Raw genomic sequence first — 23527 nt, forward strand, 5'->3', positions numbered from 1 at the left:
CTCGACCTCCCAAAGTGCTGGGATTACAGGTGTGAGCCACCGCGCCCGGCCAATTATAGTACTTTTAATATTTTCATAAAAAGAAACTTTACTTGTTAATAAAGTTACAAGTTATTGTAAGGAAGAAATCTTCTCTTGTTGGTTGGATGTTTCTATTAAAGTGTGTGCAAAAGCCCATCAGAGGCAGTTACTGCCAATAAAGATTCTTCCTGTTGTTGAGAGTGTTATTTACACAGAATTTTGTAAAGCAGCTTGGCATTATATTTGGTTTTAAAATGTGTATAATGTTTGATCTGGCACTTTTACTCCTGGTACTGTGTGCTAACAGTTTAATTAGTGAAGTATAGACTAAGATGCGTGGTTAAAGATGTTTTTTTTTCACAGACTATACAATCTTCCCAAGACTGGAAACAAAGGAATGGTTCAATAATTTTGATAGACATGTAAGGTGAAGGGCCTGCTAAAGTGATATTTTACAGCATTTTTAATGATTGGAGAAGATGTTTATGAAAAGAGTGATTTCAGATTATATCTGGGTAAAAATTGTGAGGAAATACATCAAGTTATTTTGCTTTTTCTGTGAATACTAGGGCTGTAAAGAATTAGTTTGCTTATAGCCCTGTGACTTACAGATAATGAACAAGTATTATTTTGTTTATCTGAAGAAAAATACTACTTTTCAAGCAGAAAAGTGACCAGTTGTATGTTTATTTTGGAGAGTTAGCTCTGTTAAAGGAAGATGGGTTGAATGGGGAGGGGAATGTGGCACCACAGATAAATGGCAAAGGGTGCGGTTTGGACTGTTTTGGGGAAGGGGTTATATTATAAGGGAGACACCATAGGAGAAGGAGCATTTTGTTTCTGGGGTGGAAATAGAGGCAGTAGTGGCAGAATACTCCGTATTGCTGACCTTGATGGATAGCTGTGGCTGGGGCCGTAGTAGCATTTGGCTTTGGTGTGAAACTGGTTTGAGATCCCAGAAAAAATGTAGAGGCTTTTGTAAATCAGACCATCGGGCAGTGTAGATTGTTGTCCGGATCCAAAGAAGGGCATGAGGGCTGTTGTAGCTGGACAAAGAATAAGGTTGGTGAGAAAAGTAGATATCACTTGCTCAAAGTCACAGGGTTCGTAACTGATGCAGCCGGAAGCTCTCAACTCTGTACTTTTCAAATTCTAGTGACAGGATTGAAATATTATTACTTAGTAAGAAAAGCATATAACAGGAGCAGTATACAAGTCCCTCACAATCACTCAACTCAGGATTTTTCAGCTTTATGAAGGGTATTTTGGGATGTAACCGCATTACAAGTTGAGTAGTATCTGTAATATGCTTTAGAGATTTTTGTCAAAAATTGGTGTATGGGTTTAGTAAACCTTTTTCTTAGAAACAGTTAACTCACATGAAATTTATTTTCTGATTCTACCAAGTTAAATACTAATATTTTTTGAAGTAATGATTTATAATTTATTTTTTCATTTTTACTCTTATTTATCTCCAATACCAAAACATTATTGTATAACTCTTCCTGCTACTGACTCCACTTTTTGAAAGGATTAGACTATTTTACTTTTCCTTTAAAGCATTTTAAACAATTCAAGATGCCTTCTGAAACAAATGAGACACTTCCTGGGATGACATCAAATCAGGACTGGGGGTCAGTGTCTTGATGGGAAAAAAAAATGATTTAAGTGAGTTGTAGTGAAAACAATATAATGACATTCACCTGGAATGGTATGTTAGTTTTAGATTATTTTGGTTGTTCATTTCATATACTAACCAACAATTAAAAGACTTTATTTTAGCTAAGTATTACAAGCCAGACTGTTAAAATCATAAGTGGATCTAAGAATTAGGAAAAATAAAATTACTTATTCTATATATAAAATATTAATTTTATAGCCACATTTAAACTGCACTATTTTTTTCCTATGTTTAGTTTTTGTCTGCTTATTTTGAAAACATTAATCATTTGATTAAAACTCTTATTTCATTTTTTATGATTAAGTCAGATATTATTTAAGTTCTTAAACTTGCCCCTACTAAGTGTAGTGATGAATAGGTTATTTGGCTTATATACCTCAAAGTCAAGTGTATACTGGTTAGGAATTTTTGCCTGTTCTTGCTGCCAGTTTGTGGCTGAGTGATTAGCAAGATTCTTTACTCATGTAATACATAGAAATATTATCTCCACTAAATAAATAGAATTTTATGTGCTTTTACACAGCAGCTATGTGGAAAAGAAAGGACTAGGAAATAGTATTTTTAAAAACTGTAAATTTGAGTGACGTTTTTAAAGTTTAGGAGCAATGTCAGATTGATAAGAATATTAGATTATAGGCTTAATAATTTACAAAGTATTAGGCATATACTTTTTCACTTGTGATTTTTCATCCAGTATCTATTATTTAATGTCTAAGTAAGGAGCTCTACTAAGTACACAGGGACTAAGGCACAGTCTGTTCTCAGGCACGTACCTAGCATCATATCTAGTAAATAGGAATTGGCTTCTGGCGCTTGAAAGCCTGAAAGGATCTTGGATATATAGGAGCAGACCCTAGTGAGTAAAACATAAATCTTCTTGCCGATCAGTAGTTTTAAAGGGAAGGGTGAAAAAAGCAATTCTATTATAACGATATATGGGCCTGGCCTGAGTAGGGCTATTCAGTTTCTCCTGTGAAGAATTCTCCGTATTCCTGTCCAGGGCAGAGACAGGAGCTGGACATATGTTCTGGGAGCAGAGTGGAGTAAGGAGACTAAGATTCTGCCCCGATTCTAACTGTTCATCATGAAGACTGTCTCTTAGCCCAATACTTTATCTCCTTGTGCCTAATGTCTCCAAAATGTCCTGTCTTCTGCTTTGGAAAGGATTGTGATCTGGTTATACCGGAGGTGGGCGTGTCCGGAGAATGCACCACCCACTCCATCCAACCAAGCTGTGTGTCTCCAGCAGCTTGTCTTCCCCTAAAATGTCTCCCCAGTCTCTGGTTGTAGTGCTGAAGCTCTTGTGGTCCCAGGGTGTACTACTTTCTGGTCAGTATTTCTGCAGCCATTTTTGGTTATAGCTGCTTATGTTCTTCCTAGTTGTCACCTCTTCTTTATTCTCATTGTTTTTTAAAAAAAATTGTTGAATTTCTTGTTCCTTGATTTTTTTCTTTGTTCTTTGTTCTTTGGGGTTTTCTTCTTTTCTTTTTAACTAGGAAGGAGAGAAGAAAAATGAATAGAATTGATCAGTCATATTTAAGGTGTTACCCAGTCCCCAGTCATGCTTAAATTAAAACTCCCTTAGGCATGGTTTTCTGAGTTGGAACTCTAAATACATTGTGGCGTGATTATTTATATTTTAATAGAATTCACTGAAAATTAATTGTACTTGACTTGTAGATGATTGAAAACTGTGATCCATGCAATAACTTCTTAGGAAACAAAGTTTATTAAAAGCACAGTTCTTTTTGATGAAACATTTTGAACCATTAAAAATTCTTATTAATAAAAAAATAAAATTCTTATTTCTGTCTGCCTTTCTTTACCTATGTCTTTCTGTGTCTACTTTTCTTACTTGGGTTTGGACCATAAACACACTTTAGTGCATTGACAATCAACACCTATTAGAGATGGTAATGATTCCTTGGAGCATTGATTCCTAACCATGGGTGTGTATCAGTTACCTGGTGACATGCTCCCTGGCTACATTCCTGACCTACTGAGTCAGAATCTCCTGATTCTCACTTTTGCATTTTGATAAACTTCCACTTAATTGTGCTGTGTAGTCCTATTTGAGAACTATTGTGTTACAGCTTCCAAAATAAATAGATTTAATTTTGTGTTGCATTTTATTTCCTAGCAAATAAACTTCAAATTCTTCATCCCAGGGGTCAAAATCTGATCTCATCCTTTCTAGCACATCTGCCAATATTCTCCTTTGGTTATGCCAGCAGAAGTGGTTGAGCCTTTTCCTTCTGCTGTACCTACTGCTGCTTAGGCTGTCAGGTTCTACTGCTTCAAACGCCCTTTCCCAGCTAGATCTCTTGACACCTTTTCCTTCATCTTAGATCTCCTCAATCTTCTCTCCTTTCTTTGAGCATTTTTAGGCACACAGCCAGCCGGAGAGAACATGTATACTTTTCCACATGTTTTGTTTTTGTTATTGTAACTCCTGGGAATTATACAGGAGACTGGAAATTGTATATATGTTGAATATGCATTGAGTTAATTAAAGAAATAATGTTGGCTGGGCGCAGTGGCTCGTGCCTGTAGTGCCAGCACTTTGGGAGACCGAGGCAGGTAGATCACGAGGTCCGAGACCAGCCTTACCAATATGGTGAAACACCATCTCTGCTAAAAATGCAAAAATTAGTCAGGTGTGGTGGTGGGCGCCTGTAATCCCAGCTACTCAGTAGACTGAGGCAAGAGAATCACTTGCACTCAGGAGGCCGAGGTTGCAGTGAGCCAAGATCATGCCACTGCACTTCAGCCTGGGTGGCACAGTGAGACTCCATCTCAACAACAACAACAAAAAAAGTAATGTTATCAAACCACGTTGTGCCTTGTTTTATGCTATAATTTGTATATCTGTCTGTTAGATTCCTAGTTTTAGGAGAAAAGATTCATATTTTGTTCATTTTATCAATAAAATAGTTTGAGCTTTGTAAGTATTTCTTGAATGAATAAATAAGGTATATTCTCTATACTTTGGATAATTTTGGCAGAATTTGGAACTGTGGGTTAGAATCCCGAGATCTGTGATATAAGGGAAGGAGAAAATCAGTTCTGAGAGTTATCAGTCTGTGCATTGGTGGGATGCTTTCACTGATGGGGCTTTAGTCCTGGTCTGTCAGGTATATGGATTTGATACATTTTGGGACAGTCTTCATTTGTCAGTTACATTTGTGCTGAGATAGCACTGTGTCTTCTGTGAATGCAAGAGACAATAATTTGTAGTATTTGGTTTCATGGGTGCTAGTCTCAGCACCACTGTATGGTTTGAATTTCTATTCTGCTTTATTAGGTAAGTCTCTTTTTCTATGTTCAACTTTAAATCTCTTATTTTTCTCATGAAATACTTCCTTTGCAAGGTAGCAGATGGTTTAAGATTAGGCACAGAGGTCAGGACTGAGTATCCCATGTGCTAATGTCAATGACTGCAAAATTTTATATTTGGCAATGACAAGTACTGGAGCTTTATCAGTTGGATTGTGATGGGAGCACGTGTTAGGAGTTCTTACAGGGGAAAACTCGGTGACTGTGTTGGCCTTTTTTTTGTGGGGGCGGTCAGCTTTATTAAGGTATAATTTACATAAATAATTCAATTTTAAGTGTGCCTAGTTCAATGAGTTATGACAACTGTACATACACACGGTGTAACCACAACCACGAGGAAACATTTTCATCAGCAACTAAAGTTCTCTTGAGACCCTTCCCAGTCTGTGGGGACTGTCCTCCAACTCCCTGGCTTCCAGCAACTCCTTCAATCCCTCTGGCTTTGCCTTTTACAAATGAAAGCATGCAGTAGGTTGTAGTTTGTGTTTGGCTGTTTTTACTTAGCATAGTGCTTTTGAGTTCATGTTGTAGTCTTTATTGTGGTGTTGCTGCGTGCTATTCCTTTGTGTAGCCACAGCTTATCCTTTTCATAGCGATTTGTTGTGTTTTGGAGAGCTTGAAACTGGCTATTTGTCTAAGAACTTAGTTTGACACCTAATATCCAAACTGCACATGAACACAGTTTCTTATTTAAATGTGCAATAAAGTCAAATAGATTAGACAAAAGGACTTACATGTAATGGTTATTGTGGTAACATATGCATGTGGTAATGTTTCTTGAAGTGTGGCCCTTGAACCATCTGCATCAGAATCTCCTGGTGTGCTTATCAAACATGCAGATTCCTGGGCCTTCTCTCAGACAGTAAGTCATGCACTTTGCAGTTGGGGAAGTCTTGATGCCCTATTTGGATATCAGTACTACAGATGGCTCATCTCATCCCAATGGGTACGTTTCCGTTCATGTGTTAGCCATCTAAACACAGGGTCTACTGACACAGAAGGAGATTAAGTCCCACTGGAAAGTGAGGTCTAGAAATATTTCCAGGTTCTAAGTTACCTATTTAGTGTGGAGCAAGCTTAGTTTCTGCTTCATTATCCTCATCTGTAAAATGGAGTGAATAGTAGTACAGTATTTACTCACAAATTTGAGGTTTGAGTTAATATGAATAAAGTACTTAAAATGTTTGCTTTTAAAAATATTGTTAAACATGGTATTATTGCTAACCTAGAGATAAACATTCAGTACTTGTTTTGATTTACTCACATTTATCAGTTTGTTAGAAATCACCATTTTCTGTTGAGATTTAAGAATTCCTTCATGATCACTTCCTGTCTTTCAGAAATACTCTCTTTTGAAAAGGGTCTGTGGGTGATAAGCTCAGTTTTTGTTGATTTGAAAATATGTCTTATTTTCAAATTATATATATTATATATAAAATTTGTTAGCCAGATACACAACTAAGCATTGGCAGTTAACTGGCTCTCATTACTTTGATTTTATAGTACTCTTGGTTGACTTTGTTTCTTTTGAGAAATCTAGTGACAGTGTAATTGTCATTTTTATATGGAAATTTTTTTCCCTCGGTTTTTGTTTTTTTCATTCCTATTTTTTGTCTTTGCTGTGAGGTTCTTCACTTTTACCGTACTAGAGATTTCTCTGTATGGTGTATATGCTTTCTGCCTTCTGAATCTGATACATTATATTTTTTATTCTGAACAATTATCAACTGTCATTTTTTCTAATAATGGATTTCTAATAATTTTCCAAAGATGCTGACACACATTATTATTTCTTGTTTTTTTCTCTCTCCTTCAATAACTCCAAATAGTAGATATTTTAGACATTCTCAGTCTGTACTCCAGTTCTCAACCTTTCTATTGTATTTTGAATCATTTTTTTCTTTCTGTTGTGCATCCTAGGTGGTTTCTCTGCATCTGTTTTCTAGTCTCTTATTAGTTGTTTAATCAATTTTAGCAAGCTTAGACTTTTTTTTTCTGATCATGCATTAATTTCCTTTTTATTTCTGTTAACATCAACATACTTACTTTATATTTTCTAATTTTCATGTCTAAAATATAATTTTGCCTATTAATATTTCTTTTAGTTTCCTTATTGGGTGTTGTTTCATTATTTGGTGACTTAAAAAAATTGTTAAAACACATTTCCCAAATAATTATTGCTGAAAATCCCGGAGAGCTCAGATTGAAGGTATATTTCTTCCAAATGGATTTATTTTTACTTTTTCCAGGCACTATGGTATGCTACAGACCTGGAAGCACTCTCAGTTTTTTGGCTTGGGGATTTTCAAGACTGGGTAGTTAATATAAATTTCAATGCTAAGTCTACAAGGGGAAGCTTGAGATTGCAAATCCTTGGGAAGATTTTGCCTTTGTCTCTAGTCTGAGGAAGTATGAACATGTATCTGAAGTTTGTCTCATTGGTTGGTTGTAGGTGCCTGGTTCTTCTTTTCTCCATCTTGTCACTTTTTAGAGCATGTCCTGAACACTAGTTCAGTTTGCTTAGCTGGGAGTCATAACCAACTGTTACCTTGTTCTTGAGCTTCTCCCATTGGGGTTGGATTTCCTGCTTCCACAATCCCTTTTATTTATCTGGAAAATTTTTCTGATGATTTCTTCAGGTACCCACCAATCTCTGAAAATTACCACTCTTAACAGAATAATATTAATGTGTGTCAGCATCTTTGGAGAATTATATACACAATTCCTTTTGTAAGGTTGCTATTAGTGCTAATTGAAAGAGCAGTGTTCAAAAATAAAGCCGTTTGTCTAAAAATTAAGAAAATGGATGAGTGACGTTATAAAGTTTCAGGGAGGCAGTAGTGTTGCAGAGGACTAAGAAATCTTTAAGTGATATTTTCTCTCTGGGAGAAACAGTTTTTACAGTGGGAACAATTTTTCTGTGTATAACCCATGACGTAAAACCCTAGTTCGTAAAGTCTTTGACGAATGGGCTTAACTTTGTACCTGTTAATTGCATTTTTTTTTTTTTCTTTTTGAGACGAAGTCTTGCTCTGTTGCCAGGCTGGAGCTCAGTGGCACAATCTCTGCTCACTACAACTTCCGCCTCCCGGGTTCAAGCCGTCTTCCAGCTCAGCCTCCCTAGTAGCTGCGACTACCGGCGCGTGCCACCATGCCCGGCTACTGTTTTTTTTGTATTTTTAGTAGAGACGGGGTTTTACCATATTGGCCAGGATGGTCTCGATCTCTTGACCTCGTGATCCGCCCGCCTCGGCTTCCCAAAGTTCTGGGATTACAGGCATGAGCCACTGCACCTCGCCGACTTTGTACTTGCTAAAAGAGAGTTAGTTGGAATTACAGGTGTATGCCACCGTGCCTGGCTATTTTTTGTATTTTTAGTAGAGATGGGGGTTTCACCATGTTGTCCAGGCTGGTCTCAAACTCCTGACCTCAAGTGAACTGCCCACCTTGGCTTCCCAAAGTGCTGGGATTACAGTTGTGAGTGGGAGGATTACTTGAACCCAGGAGGTGGAAGTTGTAATGAGCAAAGATCATGGCACTGCACTCCAGCCTGGGCAACAGAGCGAGATTCCATCTTAAACAACAAAAAGAGACATTTAGTTAGAAAAAACTATATGTGTTATTGGGAGGGTGTTGTTTTGTTTTGTTTTAAAGACATAGCGTCTTGTTCTCTCACCCAGGCTGGAGTGGGAGCATATTTTTTAAGTAGTTTGCTTACTAGTTAATTTTTTAAAAAATCCCTTTCAGACATCTTTTTAATCAAAAATGATTATAATAGCAATTCAACTCATTTGTCATATTGCCTTATAGAAGTATGTGATAACTGTTTGAAACTTTCTCAAGAAATCTATTAACTAATCTTGATATAAAATACATAGATTTAGAAGCAGAGAACTGTTAGATGATGGGATCGATGTTCACCTTTGCAGTTAGGATAGTCAGAGATGAACAGAGAGGAACGGGAGGAACTCCAGACGTGCCAAAAGGCCTGCAGCAGTATCATGCATGATGTATCAAGGTCTATTTATTGGTCATAGCTAGAACCCTGAGGAAACAGTTTTATTGTCACCACATACCAGAAAAGTGGGGAGGTGAGGATTAACCTTTATTGAATGCCTACCTCGTACACAGTTACCATGGCAGGGGATTACTGTGTCATCTCTTTTAATGTTTACAACATTAAAAACTGTGCATTAAAAGCCCAGAGAAGTGGTCAGTGGCTTGATTTGTCATGTATTGTTAAGTGATGGAACAGGTAGGTATTCAGTCTAACCCCAGAGCCTTGTTACTAGAAAGCTGTACATTTGGACTGTGACTTAACAACAGTTATTTTGTTGTTGGGTTTTGTTTTTTGGAGATAGGGTCTTAATCTGTCCCCAGGCTGGAGTGCAGTGGTGCGATCTTGGTTCACTGGGAACTTCTGCATCCGAAGTTCAAGTGATTCTTCTGCCTCAGCCCCCTGAGTAGCTGGGACTACAGGCAACACCACCATGCCCTGCTAATATTTGTATTTTTTTGGTAGTGATGGATTTTCACCATATTGACCAGGCTGGTCTCAAACTCCTGAAAGGAGTTTTAGGGGAGTGGTAAGAATCTTGAAAAAATTACCTCCTTTCCTTCATCTCACCAGTCACTGAGTTCCTTTTACTGGAGACAGCTATTACTGGCTCGTTGCTGCATACAGTGCTTAGGATGTCTGTGTAAAGCAAATGATAAATACCATACACAGTGCTCTGCACCTTTTTATTCATCAATGGTCTATCTTTCATATTAATACATGTAGAACTGTTTAATTATTTTAGTGTAACAGCTTTTTTAAAAGATTATTTGCATACTATGTAGTTACCCATTTAAAGTATACCATTAAGTGATTTTTCAGTATACTCTGAGTTGTGCAGCCATCAACCACCTAATTTAATTTTTTATTTTTTAGAGATGGGGTCATGACTGCCGAGGCCGGAGTGCAGTCGATGTTTACAGGTGTTACCGTGGCATATTACAGCCTTGAACTCCTGGGCTCAAATGATTCTCCCATCTCTACCTGCAGAGTAGCTGGGACAATCAGCATGTGCATCTATACCTGGCTCTCTTAATTTGAAAACAATTTCGTCACCCCTCCAAAAAAACTTTATACACTTGAGTAGTCACCCCTATTTTCTTTTTTTTCTTTTTGAGATGGAGTTTAGCTCTTGTTGCCCAGGCTGGAGTGCAATGGCGCGATCTCGGCTCACCGCAACCTCCGCCTCCTGGGTTCAGGCAATTCTCCTGCCTCAGCCTCCTGAGTAGCTGTGATTACAGGCATGCACCACCATGCCCAGCTAATTTTTTGTATTTTTAGTAAAGACGGGGTTTCACTATGTTGACAAGGATGGTCTCGATCTCTTGACCTCGTGATCCACCCGCCTCGGCCTTCCAAAGTGCTGGGATTATAGGCGTGAGCCACCGTGCCCGGCCCTCACCCCTATTTTCTGTACCCCCTTAGCCTTATGCTGTTACTAATCTACCTTCTGTTTCTATAGATCTGTCTTTCGTAATCATTGTATACAAATTGAATCATATATGTGGTCTCTTGATTTATAATACTTTAATGCTGGAAAGGGTCATCCATGTTGTAGCATCTATCAGTACTTCATTTCTTTTTATTGTTGAGTAGTATTCTGTTGTATTGGATATGCCACATTTTAATTTATCCATTCATCGGTTAGTGGATGTTTGGGTGTTTTCTACTTTAGGCTATTAAAAAAGTGCAACTGTGAGTGTTCTTGTACATGTTTTTGTGTTGACACAAGTTTTCATTTCTGTAGAGTATGTGGCAAGGAGTGGAGTCGTTGCATCATCTGACAACTCTTTTTTCCTTTTTGAGATACCTCTAGACTGTTTCCAAACTGGCTGCACCATTTTCCATTTTCATTATCAATACCTGTGGGTTCTGTTTTGTACATTGCTGACATTACTTGTTATTATCTGTCTTCTTTATTATTGCCAGCCTAGTAGGTGTGAAGTGGTATTTCATTGTGGTTTTGATGTTTTTCGTTTTTCTGATGGCTAGTATTGTTGAGTCTCTTTCCTAGGAGTTTTATAATTTTAGCTCTTATATTTAGGACTTTGATGAGTTGGTTTTTGTGTATGGTGGGAGGTAAAAATACAGCTTTACTCTTTCGAATGTGAATTTCAGTTGTTCCATCACCATTTGTTGAAGAGACTATTCTTTCCCCATTGAATTGTCTTGACATTCTTGTTAGACATCAGTTTACTGTAAATGCAAGGCTTTATCTCTGGACCCTCAATTCTTTTCCATTAGTCTTCATCCTGATGCAAGTATGACATTGTCTTGATTTCTATAACTTTGTAATAAGTTTTGAAATTGGAAAGTGCAAATCCCCCAGTTTTGTGTTTTTCCTTTTTGTGATTGTTTGACTATTCTGGGACCTTGTATTTCCATATGATTATAGGAGTCACTTGTCAAATTCGGCGAAGAAGCCAGCTGGGATTTTGATAGGGATTTCATTGAATCTGTAGATCAAATGGGGCATTTTCCATATTGACAAACAATATTAGGTCTCTAATCCATAAATATGGGGTATCTTCTGTTTATTTAGGTCTTTAATTTCAACAAGATATTGTAGTTTTCATAGTATGTTTTAAACTTCTTTCATTAAATATATTCTAAGTATTTTATTATTTTTGATGCTATTGTGAATAGAATTGTTTCATTTGCCTCATTCTTTTTGAGTGTTGTTTTGTATGGAGACGCCATAATTTTATATTATTATTAACAAGTTTCTTATTGATAGTCATTTAGATCCCAATATATTGGTTTTTGCAGACATTGCTACAGAGAGTGTACATCACTAAGGTGAATTCCATTAAAGAGAACTACTGAGCTGCAGAGTCTCAGATATTGGAATCATCTGTGAAATTTAAAATGGTTATGTCCTGCATATTTATCATTTTACTGCTTATTTTAAAACTTACAGTAAGGTATTTAAAATGAGCTGTATAAAAATGTTCTAAACTCTTTTCAGCTAACCTTATTACTTATTAAAAATAGTGATAATGCTGGAAGAGGCTCATGTTGCTTAAAAAAATGCCTGGAGCAGCGCCATCCAATAGAACTTTCTGTGATGATAGAAATGTTCTATATCTGCATTGCCCATACTGTGCCGTAGCCACCAGCCACATGTGACTACAGAGTGCTTGAAGTAAAGATAGGATGATTGAATTTTTAATTTTATTCCATTTTACTTACTTAATTTGTCTTGTAGCTACCGTATTATATAACACAGATTTAGGGATTTCATTTATTTCCTGTGTTCTAAATTACCTTAGAAGGTAGAAAGTTGACCGTCTTTGAATTTTGTTGATCTATTTTGTATTATAATTGTATATGCCTTTAGATCTAAAGCTTGTGGAAATTTGCAGAAGTCTTGTGTAAAGTGATATGTCTTACATTATTTCCTGAATAGCATGAGGCAGTCATTAGTGGTTATAGCAACTTGCACCAATGTAAGTCTTAGTAAACAGTTCCTTTTTTGTGACAGTTTATTTACCCTGCACCTAGGTGGCTTCAGATGGTCTACAAACATAGTTTAATAGAAAAGCGTATGGGTTTTTAGTTTGCTAGTTCTTCTTACATGTATGTCTTATCCTGATATAAGTGGCAGGCTTTTTTATATGTATGTGCTCTAAAGTCTGTGTTTGAAACTTATAAATTTATATTGGCAATTATAGTAGTGGTCCTTGACTATAGATTATAATGTTGGTGGCTTGTTTAACTTTGTACTTTTGCTTTGAACTGGGCTCTGCCCTTGGCCATTTTATTCCTCAGTTTCTCCCTGGCACTCTTAGATGCTTGGAAAGGCTTTGGCTTCCAGCTGCATGACTATATGCTTTAATTTGCTTCAGTTTCAATCACCTTTGCCTTAGTTTGCAGCCCAAACTCTTACTTTTCATCTATAGATTTTATAGAATAAGCAATCCCCAATGTATTCTATGCTGCTTGGTATCTCACTTGCCTGTCAAACTCTAGATGAGCTAGAACCGGTTACTTTTGTCTAAAATCTCTTCCCTTCTTCATCCACCTGCTCTGTTATCTATCCAAATGAATTATACAGTATTTAAACCAGAAATGAAGAGTCAAACATCCACCTGTAGCAAATGAATTAGAGTTGTCCTTAGGTATTTGTGGGGAATTTGTTCCAGGGTACCATGCGTATACCAAAATCCATGGATGCTCAAGTCCCTGATGTGAATGGTTTAGTATTTACATATTACCTGCGCACATTCTCCCTTATACTTTCAGTTATATCTAGATTCCAACACCTAATATTATGTAAATAGTTGTTATAACTAATTGTTTATGGAATAATGACAAGGAAAAAATGTCTGTGTGTGTTCAGTACACATGAAGCCACACCTCATATTTATTATCCATAGTTGCTTGAGTTCATAGATGCGGAACCCAAGGATAAAGAGCAACAGCTGTACTGAGTTCCAGTTTTTATCATCTCTTTCCTGGACTAACAATTCTTGCATTTTCCCATGAGTTTTCTTGTTTCTTGCTTTTATCCTTCCTACCCATTCTACATTCTGATTTCATATGTCTTTTGCAGAAAGTTAATCTTTTGTCCTATAGTTGCATTTCGGTGGCTACTGCTTGCCTCGGGGATAAAGCCCGAGTTCCTTAGAATTCGGGATTATTATTATTTTGAATTGTGAATTATCCCTATGCCTAACCTCTTTCCTGTCTCCAGTCATACCAGGTTAGTTTGGCCCTCTGTACTTTTGATGATGTGGTTCCCTAGGTCTTGGACCTCCTGTAGTTGGCCTCCTTCTGGCCAGTTTATAAGATCACCTCTAGAAGTCTCTGACTTGGCCCACTGCCATGTCTGTTTCCATAATGATATCAGGAGCAGTTGCCAACATTCATGTGTTTACATGTACTTTTCCCCTTCTCGCTAGAGTGTACAACTCTCAGTGCTGGGCTTCTGTGTGCTCCTGGGTAGTTGTAGAATCAGTGGATGTCATTTTACATGCATTTGGACTCATTGGTTTAAGTTTTCTGTCAGTCTTTCTTCATTTCATTAGTAATATTTTCTGCCAGATTCCACAAATGCTTTATAAAATATTAATAGTGTTAGTAGCATAAGACATATGTAGCCCTGAAATGCGATTTTAGGGCCAGAGGTTTGCTTTCTGCAAAGAATATGTGGATTTGATGTGTAAAATGGGAAGGATTAAAGCAAGAAACAAGGAAATTAATGAGGAAATGTTAGTCCAGGAAATAGAAGATAAAAACCTCAACTCAGAACTCAGTGAGGTGATTAAGCAGCAATACCTTTAGAACATCAACTCCTTTGTTTTCTAAAATGTAGGTTAGTTTGGAAGCAGGTCTGATATACTTACATCCTCACTAATTTTTAGTTTGGCTATGTTCTACATTCTAGAAAACAATATGGTCTCAGGAAATAAGTAAGTAGTAGCTGGCTTGTAATTATGATTGTTTGCTGTTAGGACTTGGGGAGTGATGTGGTTTGGATCTGTGTCCCTGCCCAAATTTAATGTTGAATTGTAATCCCCAGTGTTGGAGGTAGTGCCTGGTAGGAGGTGGTTGGATCATGGTGGTTGATTTCCCCTTTGATGCTGTTCTCATGATAGTGAGTTCTCATGAGATCTGGTTGTTTTAAAAGTGTGTAGCACCTCTCCCCTCACTCTCACTCTTGTTCCTGCTCCGGCCATGTGATGCACTTATACCCCCTTTGCCTTCCACCATGATTGTACATTTCCTGAGGCCTTCCCAGAAGCTGAGCAGATGCCAACAACATTCTTCCTGTACAGCCTGCAGAACTGTGAGCCAGTTAAGTATCTTTTCCTTGTAAATTACCCTGCCTCACATATTTCTTTATAGCAATGCAAGAATGGACTAATGACTAATACAAGAAATAAGATATTTTTACCTGACTATTCCCAAAAGAGAACTGACTCCCATTCCGGATTACCCAGCTTAAGTCCCTGGCCATTTCAATTATTAAAAAAAAAAATTTTTTTTTTGAGGCTAAAATCTGATAATTCTACATGATCTGCTCTGGTACACTTTGAGGAACTTTGCAGCTGTATTCGCTTTCAATTGCTGTGTAACAAATTACTGCACACTTAGCAGCTTAAAACACCACCTATTTATTAACTCACAGTTCTGTAGGACAGAAATTGGGGCAGCACATTGTGACAGGATTCTTACTAGACTGAAACCAAGATGTCGGCCAAATCTGCAGTTTTCATCAGAGCTTCAGGATCCTTTTCCAGCTTACTGGTTGTTGGCAGAACTCATTTCCTTGAGTTTGTAGGACTGAGGTCTTTGTTATCTTATTATTCTAGCTGTTGGCAAGGACCACTGTCACTCCTAGAGGCAGTTCCTTGCTCTCTGTGGCCCTAGTTCAGAAATGAGGTCTGCTTTCTTCCAGGTCAGCTAGGGTCTGCTGTTCTGCTTCCCCTTCTTTGACCAGCCAAAGAAAATCCTCTGCTTTTAGGCACTGGTGTGATTAGGTCAGGCCACCCAGTGTGATCTCCCTTTGGCAGTTAGTGTAGATAATTGGATAATAGGTGTAATACCTTACACTCACAGATCCACGCATACGCAAGAGGAGCAGGAGATTTCACATGGATGAGGGTCATTGCACATTTAGGTTTGATTTACACAAAGTTTTGAACTTTTTGTTAAAGAGGAATATGTGAAATCATTAGGGCTTTTCCCTCACCTGTGTGTGACCTTACGTAGGGTTAAAGTACCTTTTTAGATAAGCTGTTTTTAGAGAACATACATACAGGTTGAGCTTCCCAAATCTGAAGTTCGAAACGTATCTGGTCCCAAGCATTTTGGATAAGGGATACTCAACCTCTTTTGACTGATTCTGCTATTAATTAGAAATTGGGTATTTCTCTAGCTGACAGTCATCACCAAGAGAGGAAGGAGGAGGGAGAGTGGAAGGGAGAGAAGAAAAGTTTTACATACAGGATGGGCATAGGGAGGAAAGAAAATGAAATTTGACTTTATATGAATGTCCCTAAACTACTACCTGAAGAAATTCATCTGGAGCTTTTTTCTTTATGTTTGATTAAAGATTTACTGAACTGTGTTTCTTAAATTGTGTCGCCATCTAAGGTCATAGCAAAGGATAGGACATTTTTTCTACCAAATGTATGGTTTATTTTTTCTTTTCTCTGCTCAAAGGAAATATACAGTAGCAGCTGGGAGGAAATTGGAACTCTCATCTGGTTGCCATGGCAGTTTAGAGCAGATGAGACTTAACAGTTTCCTGGGTTGTTCAGTTTTTCCTCCCTATTCTGACAGAGCAGGTATACATGCAGAATATAGTATGAAGTACCATAGTATGATAAAATGATTTTAGTATTATGGTATGATATTGAAAGAAAAATATTTTTAAGTTTCTTAAAACTGCATTTTAAATTTAGCCTATTTGGAGTAATGATTAGAATTTTTATGTTTTATGTAGAGTAAAAATAAGTATAGTTCTTCGTGAAAAAATACAAGTAGCTAGTGGAATTTTGCTTTCTAAATTATGTCATTCCCATCACTGAAGTGCTGTATTTTTCTTTTTTCTCCCTTCACCTCTTTTTCCCTCCCTCCCTCCTTCCCTCTCCCCTCCCCGCCCCCCCCACAAGACAGGGTCTTGTTTTGTCATGTGGGTTAGAGTGCAGTGCTATGATCTCAGCTCATTGCAGACTCCCAGGCTCAAGCAGTCCTCCCACGTCAGCCTCCTTGGTAGTAGCTACAGGCTTGTGTGCCGCCACGCCCAGCTAATTTTTGTATTTTTTGTGGAGACAGGATCTTGCCAGGTTGCCCAGGCTGGTCTCAGACTCCTGGGCTCAACCGATACACCCACTGTGGCCTCTCCAAGGTGCTGGGATCACAGGTGGGGGCCATTTCCCCCTGGCCGGAAGGGGTGTATTTCTTATATTACATAAAAACATGTTCTTAAATTAGCCCCTTGTTTAAACTTTGACCTTTAAATAGAATCTCAGTCTCCTTTTTAAAGACTTGCAGATTAATTTTCACCTGAACGTAGCTGAGCTTATTCTAAAAGAGACTATGTGTATGGATTGCTTAAATCTACACATACATTTTTTCTATTTTCTTAAAATCATGTTTTATAATGGTATAATGTTTGATATTTAAAATATTTACAGCAGTATTGCATTTTTCTTTTACTTTTAAAATTTAGTTTTATTTTTGTAGACTGGCCCCAGAACTTCTGAGCTCAAGTGATCGTCCTGCCTCAGTGTCCCACCTGGCTGGGACTACAGGTGTGCACCACCACACCTCGCTTCTTTTATTTTTTAACAATAGCTTTTTGAAATACAATTTACATAGCATACAGTTTGCTCATTTAACATATATGTTTCAGTGTTTTTTATTATGTTCACAGAATTGTACAGCCATCACCACATTAGGACATTATCATCCCTCGTAACAGATATCCCATATCTATTAGCAGTCAGTCCCCATTTTCCTCCTATTTTCTCCATTTCCTCCAACCCTGAGATGTAAGCAACCGCTGATTTACCCTATCTCTAAATTTATCTTTTCTGGACATTTGATGGAAAATCATACAACCCACGGTCTTTTCTGCCTGGCATCTGCCACACATCATAAAATTGGAGGTTCATCCATCTTGTAGCATTTATCAGTACTTCATTTCTCTTTATTCTTCAGTAAGATTCCCTTGTAAGGATATACCCCATTTTATTTATCAGTTGGTGGACATTTAAGTTGTTTCTGCTTTTGTGATAAAATAATAGTACTTCTATGAACACCATGGATGAGATTTTGCTGAACGTATGCTTTCATTTCTCTTGGGTATATACTTAGGAGTGGAGTTGTTGAGTTACTTGGTAATTTTATATTTAACCTTTCGAGGAACTGCCAGACTGTTTTCCGAGATGGCTGTGCCATATTACACTTCCAACCAACAATGTCTGAGGATCCCTCCTACTTTATGCTTCCTTACAATTATTGTCTGACCTTTTTTAATCGTCATTGTAGTGGTTATGAAGTGGTATCTGATTGTGGTTTTGATTCCATTTCTCTAATTACCAATAATGTTGAGCATCTTTTCATATATTTATTGGTCATTTGTATATCCTCTTTGGAGAAATGTCTTTCCAGTCCTTTTTATCTGTTTTTAAATCGGTATGTCTTTTTATTGTTGAGTTGGAAGAGTTCTTTATATATTCTAGACTTAAGTCACTCATAAGTTATGATTTACAAGTACTTATAACCCCATTCTTTGGGCTTTAAATTTTCTTGATGCTGCCCTTTGTACAAAAGTTATAAATTTTCAAGTCCAATGTATTTTTTCTTGTATTGCTTATGCTTTGAATATCATATTTAAGAAGCATTGCCTAACCTAAGGTCATGAAGATTTACTCCTAGATTTTTTCCTGTGAGTTTTATAGTTTTAGCTTTTTCATGTAAAGCCTGTGTGTGTGTGTGAGAGAGAGAGGTCCAACTTTATTTGTTTTGCATATGAGTATTTGTTGTAGTATCACTGTTGAAGACTATTCTTTCACCATTTAATTATATTGGTATTCTTGTTGAAAATATTTATGGTTCCTTTCTGCTGCCATCACTGCTTATATACTTCTTATAATTTTTATATGAAATAGCTTCCTGATGGCTTTCATTAGGATTGATGAAAGTTGTTTTTTAAAATCTGTTGATATACAGTATGTATTTGGTGAGATAACCTGTCATGTCTTGATCTTTTACAAAGTTGCAATTTAACCAGGCTTTGGAGTACTCTAGAAGCCATGAGAAACACTTTAAAGAAGCCAGCCTTGGCCAGGCACAGTGGTACACACCTGTAGTCCTAGCTACTCATCAGGCTAAGGTGAGAGGATTGCTTGAGTTCAGGATTTCAAGGTTGCAGTGAGCTGTGAATGCACCACTGCACTCTCCCCTGGGCAACAAGAGTGAGACCCTGTCTCAAAATGAAAAAAAGAGAAGCCACCCCTAAGATGGTATGGCTTGGCTTTGTCTTCTCTGTTTCTGCCCTAGGAGAAATTTACCTGGGTTCCCCTGTGTGGTAGACAGTAACAAGGATGGAGAGATGAAAAAGAATTAGCGGTTACACATTGAACTGACTGTTGCTATGATAAACTGAGTGATTTGAGAATTAGTGATAACTAGTATGAAGTCGGTCATTAGAAGTCCTAGAAAAGATAATCAATTATGGCCAGGAATCTCTGAATGTGAGCCTGAAATGCCCCTCAGTACAGGTTGGATCTGAATGGTCTAGAATTGTACCATCCACTAGAATTACTCATGTACAAAACATCTTAATATTTAGCAAGTAGAAAATTATTAATAAAAAATATTTTACTTTTTTGAGTACTGAGTCTTGGCAATCTAGTATGTATTTTATACTTTTAGCACATCTCACTTCGAACTAGCGACATTTCATGTGCCCGGTAAATGTGGCTGGTAGTTACCGTACTGGGTAGCACAGTTCTAGATATTTTGATATGACAGCCAGTTGAACTATTAATCAGCATTACTAAACCTCCTCTGTACTTTAGGGTATCCTGACTTACCCTTTTCACTTGGTAGAGCTGGCTTTTGAGAAGCTTTCTGCCTGCCTGTTTAATGTGGCCCTCACATTGAATATGTGGGCATTCCTGATTGAGATGTTTTAACACTGTGTGAGGTCACACATAGAAATCCTGGAGGACTGAGAAGTACCTACACACTTAGACTGCAGGGTCTGAGAATTTTGAGAGTCTGAGCCATGTGGGCAGCTCAGCAAGTAGGTAAAGAATAAGTGAGAGAGACATTATAATGAGATGCTGGAACATCTCAAGTGAGAGAAAATGGTGTGTGAAAATTAGTATCTCTTCTCCATACTACAGTCTACTCCATTGAGATAAAGCTATGCATAGAAAATGCTACTCATGCAGTGGTTCTCAATGGGCATGACCACTCCCACCCCACTCCTGACACACACACGTTTGTCAGTGTCTAGACACATTTTTGATGGCCACAGCTGGGTGGTAGGGTGGAGGTTGGGGGTTGTGTGCTACTGACACAGAGTGGCTGGAGGCCAGGGATGCTGGAAAGCATCCTACAATGCACAGGACAGCCCTGCACTGGCAGGACAAGAACTATCATTTCTTGTCCTTTCATCAAGTAGTTTCTACAGCAAACGCAGTGTTTTTTTTTCTAAATTCAGAGTGTACGCATTTTTTATATAAAATTTCTGAATTTGGAAGAAACAGCCAGCTTTCAAAGTATTTCTGATTGAGGAAATGTGTCAGACAAATTGATTCTGCCCACACCCCTGAAGAGTGGGTTGTGCTTCTTTTGGACGTCATCTCAAACCTTTTCCTCCCGCTGGGGAAGTGGTAAACTACTGGAATAACTTGCCTGCCTCACCCCCTTCAGAACTCTCTTTTGCTTGGGACCATTCTACTTCAGTAAGGGCACATATGTTAAAAAGAAATAAGCATTTACATGACTTCCAAAAAGATTCTTGTATTTCTGTAAGGCCTGTTGGAAGTTTTGAATGTATTCTGGAAGTGGGGTGTGTGTGTGTGTGTGAGAGAGAGAGAGAGAGTGTGTGTGTGTGTGTGTGAGAGAGAGAGAGAGAGAGAGAGACAAAGAGACAATGTAATTATTCTCTTTCAGGGCTCTATGAGGAGAATGGTTGTAACTCAGAGTGTTATCACCACCACAATCCTGATGTCTGTTACCCAGGGAGCTGTAACTGTTGAGTCTTCATAAATTCCAGCAAGCAGCAAGCAGTACATTTTCAGCTTATGAATATTCTTTAGTTGACCTGCCAAAGATATTCATACCTTCCAGTATTTGCCTTTAAGGTGATCTACCGTGTGTGATTCCCACCTCTTCCTCATGATGTTGGGTGTTTCTGCTGCCTTCTTCTCCTACCCCTTCCTTTAGTTGTGGCTGTGTGGGTTTTTTTGTTGGCAAGCCACTTAACATTAGTGGTGGAGTTGAGGGTTCTCAGATTGGCCAAGGATTTAGAGGCCCAGTTTAGAAGAGGCAGGGGTTGGGGCAGCTCCTTTGGCCCTGTCTCTTTAGTGGCAGCTGCAGATGAGCTTGCGCGTTGCTTTGACCCTCAGCTTCTTAAGATTCCAGGACTGAAGAGTGAGCTTTGGCTTTACACCCCAGGCTGGTGCTACAGTGAGGAGAGAAAGGATCCAGAATCAGCCTTCCACTGGGCAGAGAGCAATAGTGGTCTGAAAGGAAATCTAGCAGTGACACCAAGATTCCTTTGGTCCCAATAACTAGGGACCCCTTATTTCACTCTATTTATGCTATCTGGGGAATACCTCCATCAGTCGAATGACTCCCTTGCCCCTACCACATTTATCTGTTTCCACCAGCCTTTTACCCACACAGTTGTGGCCAGGTGAGAATGTTCAGTGGTAGTTTTTTTTTTTTTTTCTTTCTAATTTTAACATGTTTATTTGTATTGTATGTTTTACAGTACAGTGTTTTTTATTGTATGTTTTGCATACAATAAAAATAAATGTATTCTTTGCTGAACACTTCAGCAAGGAAAATAATTATAATAATTTTAAAATGAAATCCCTGGATTCAGTAAATATCTTTTATAATCGATTACACTAAATCAATATTTAGACATATATATAGACAAAGTTAGGTAATGAATGAATAAAAGAAATGATTATGTGAACTGTAAATTTCAGAGATGAGGATCATGCATGATCATTTAAGTCACTCTGCCACTTTTTAAAATAATACCATTGACATTTGCTTCAATCACATACACATTCATTGCAGGAGAGTTAAATTAGACTGCTGATAACAACTGAAAACTGTGATCTTTGTTAGCTTAAAAGAAAATTTAATTTAATACAAAGATATTCAAGATGAAAATCTCAGGACCCTAGATCAGGAGCTTTCAGTGCATGTTGCTCTACTTTGTTGTAGGCAAGATTCAAGTAAGTCTAAGACAGAAGAGTGTTTCCATTGAAGACATGATCTAAGAATCGCCTTCTGTAGAGCAAATTATGTTCTGTAGAAACTAGCTAGCTAGCCACCAAGATGTTAGTAATAAAGGATTCCTTATACTAGCAACTAGCCATATTTAAAAGGTCTTAGCCAGTATTACAAAAATAAAATATTTAGGGTAATATTTATGAATACAATCATAATTGGTACCTTGCCTTCTACTAATAATTATCTTCAAAATGATAAAAGCAGCTTTCAGCTGTGGTTCTTCTCTGGGGTGAGAAGGTGCAGTACACATGGGTCATCAACTAATATGGCTTCTGAAAGCATTCTTTGGAAGCAGCTGGATTTGGTTTGATTGTAGGAGAATCGGTGCCCAGTTTGCTGGGCAGACTTCTCCATGGATTTCTGCATACTGGAATGCCTTCACCAAGTGAAGTCTTTCTTCCATGCTTTGGTGCACTGAGAGATCTGACACTCAAGTGCTTGATGGCTCCATTGGGGTTGATTATGAAGAAACCTCTTTTGCAAAACCAGGACCTTCTAACAGCACACCATTGTCTTGGGAAATTTGCTTAGTTAAATCTGACAAGAGTGTGATGTTCATGTGCCCCAAACTGCCATTCTTTCTCGGTGTATTTATCCAGGCAAGATGACTAAAGTGGGAATCCACTGAGACCAAAACAACTTCACAGTTCACATTGGCAAACTCCTTATCTTTGTCACTAAAAGCAACAGTTTCTGTAGGACACCCAAGGTGAAATCCAAAGGATAGAAGAAAAGCACCAAAAATTTCCCTTTAAAGTCATCAAGCTTTAGGTCTTTGAACTCTCCATTTCTCCATTGACAATGGCTGTACCCTTAAAATAAGGTGCATGCCGGATGACAGCAGGTGAATGGTATAAGGAACTGGTGGTAAATAATTTTGCTTGATCAGAACCAGCCCACAATATGTTTGTCAAACTCATTCTTCCAGTAACAGCAGGCCTGTTGGTTGCAGTGGCAGAAATGCCACAAGGTTTGGCACTCACATGTCAGGCAACCGACCCTCAGAGCAACCTTTCCATAGCAGCCACCATCTTCAGGGCATGTGTTCAATGGTAGTTTTATTAGTAGAGTACCTTAAGGGAGGGATGTGCTTCTGGCATCCAAGTTGAGACTGTAGGGTCCTATTTCCCCACATTAGGACAAGGTTAGAAATAGTAAGTGAATCCCATTATGAATAGATTCCCATTATGAACCTTTCTCCTCATAGAGCCCTGAAAGGGAATAATCAATCAGTCTCTTTCTGTCTGTCTCTCTCTCTCTCTCTTAAACTCTCTCTCTCTCTCTCTCTCTCTCTCTCTCTCTCTCTCTCTCTCTCTCTCTCTCTCTCACACTCTCACTCTCACTCTCACTCTCATTCTCACAGAATACATTAAAAACTTCCAACAGGCCTTACAGAAGTACAAGAATCTTTCTGGCAATCTTGTATATTT

General features: G+C 38.0%; 1 protein-coding gene and 1 pseudogene across 9 annotated transcripts in view; one reads left to right on the forward strand and one right to left on the reverse strand.

Annotated features, from left to right (window-relative positions):
• The window catches only part of SRPK2 (SRSF protein kinase 2), a 268787-nt gene that overhangs the window by 151765 nt on the left and 93495 nt on the right, over positions 1-23527 (forward strand). The window lies entirely within an intron of this gene.
• On the reverse strand, positions 22358-23128 carry LOC110568786 (thioredoxin-dependent peroxide reductase, mitochondrial-like; annotated as a pseudogene).

This window comes from Aotus nancymaae, unplaced genomic scaffold (assembly GCF_030222135.1).
Source record: "Aotus nancymaae isolate 86718 unplaced genomic scaffold, 86718_ANA_hifiasm-v0.15.2.pri h1tg000002l, whole genome shotgun sequence".
NCBI classification, from domain to species: Eukaryota; Metazoa; Chordata; class Mammalia; order Primates; family Aotidae; genus Aotus; species Aotus nancymaae.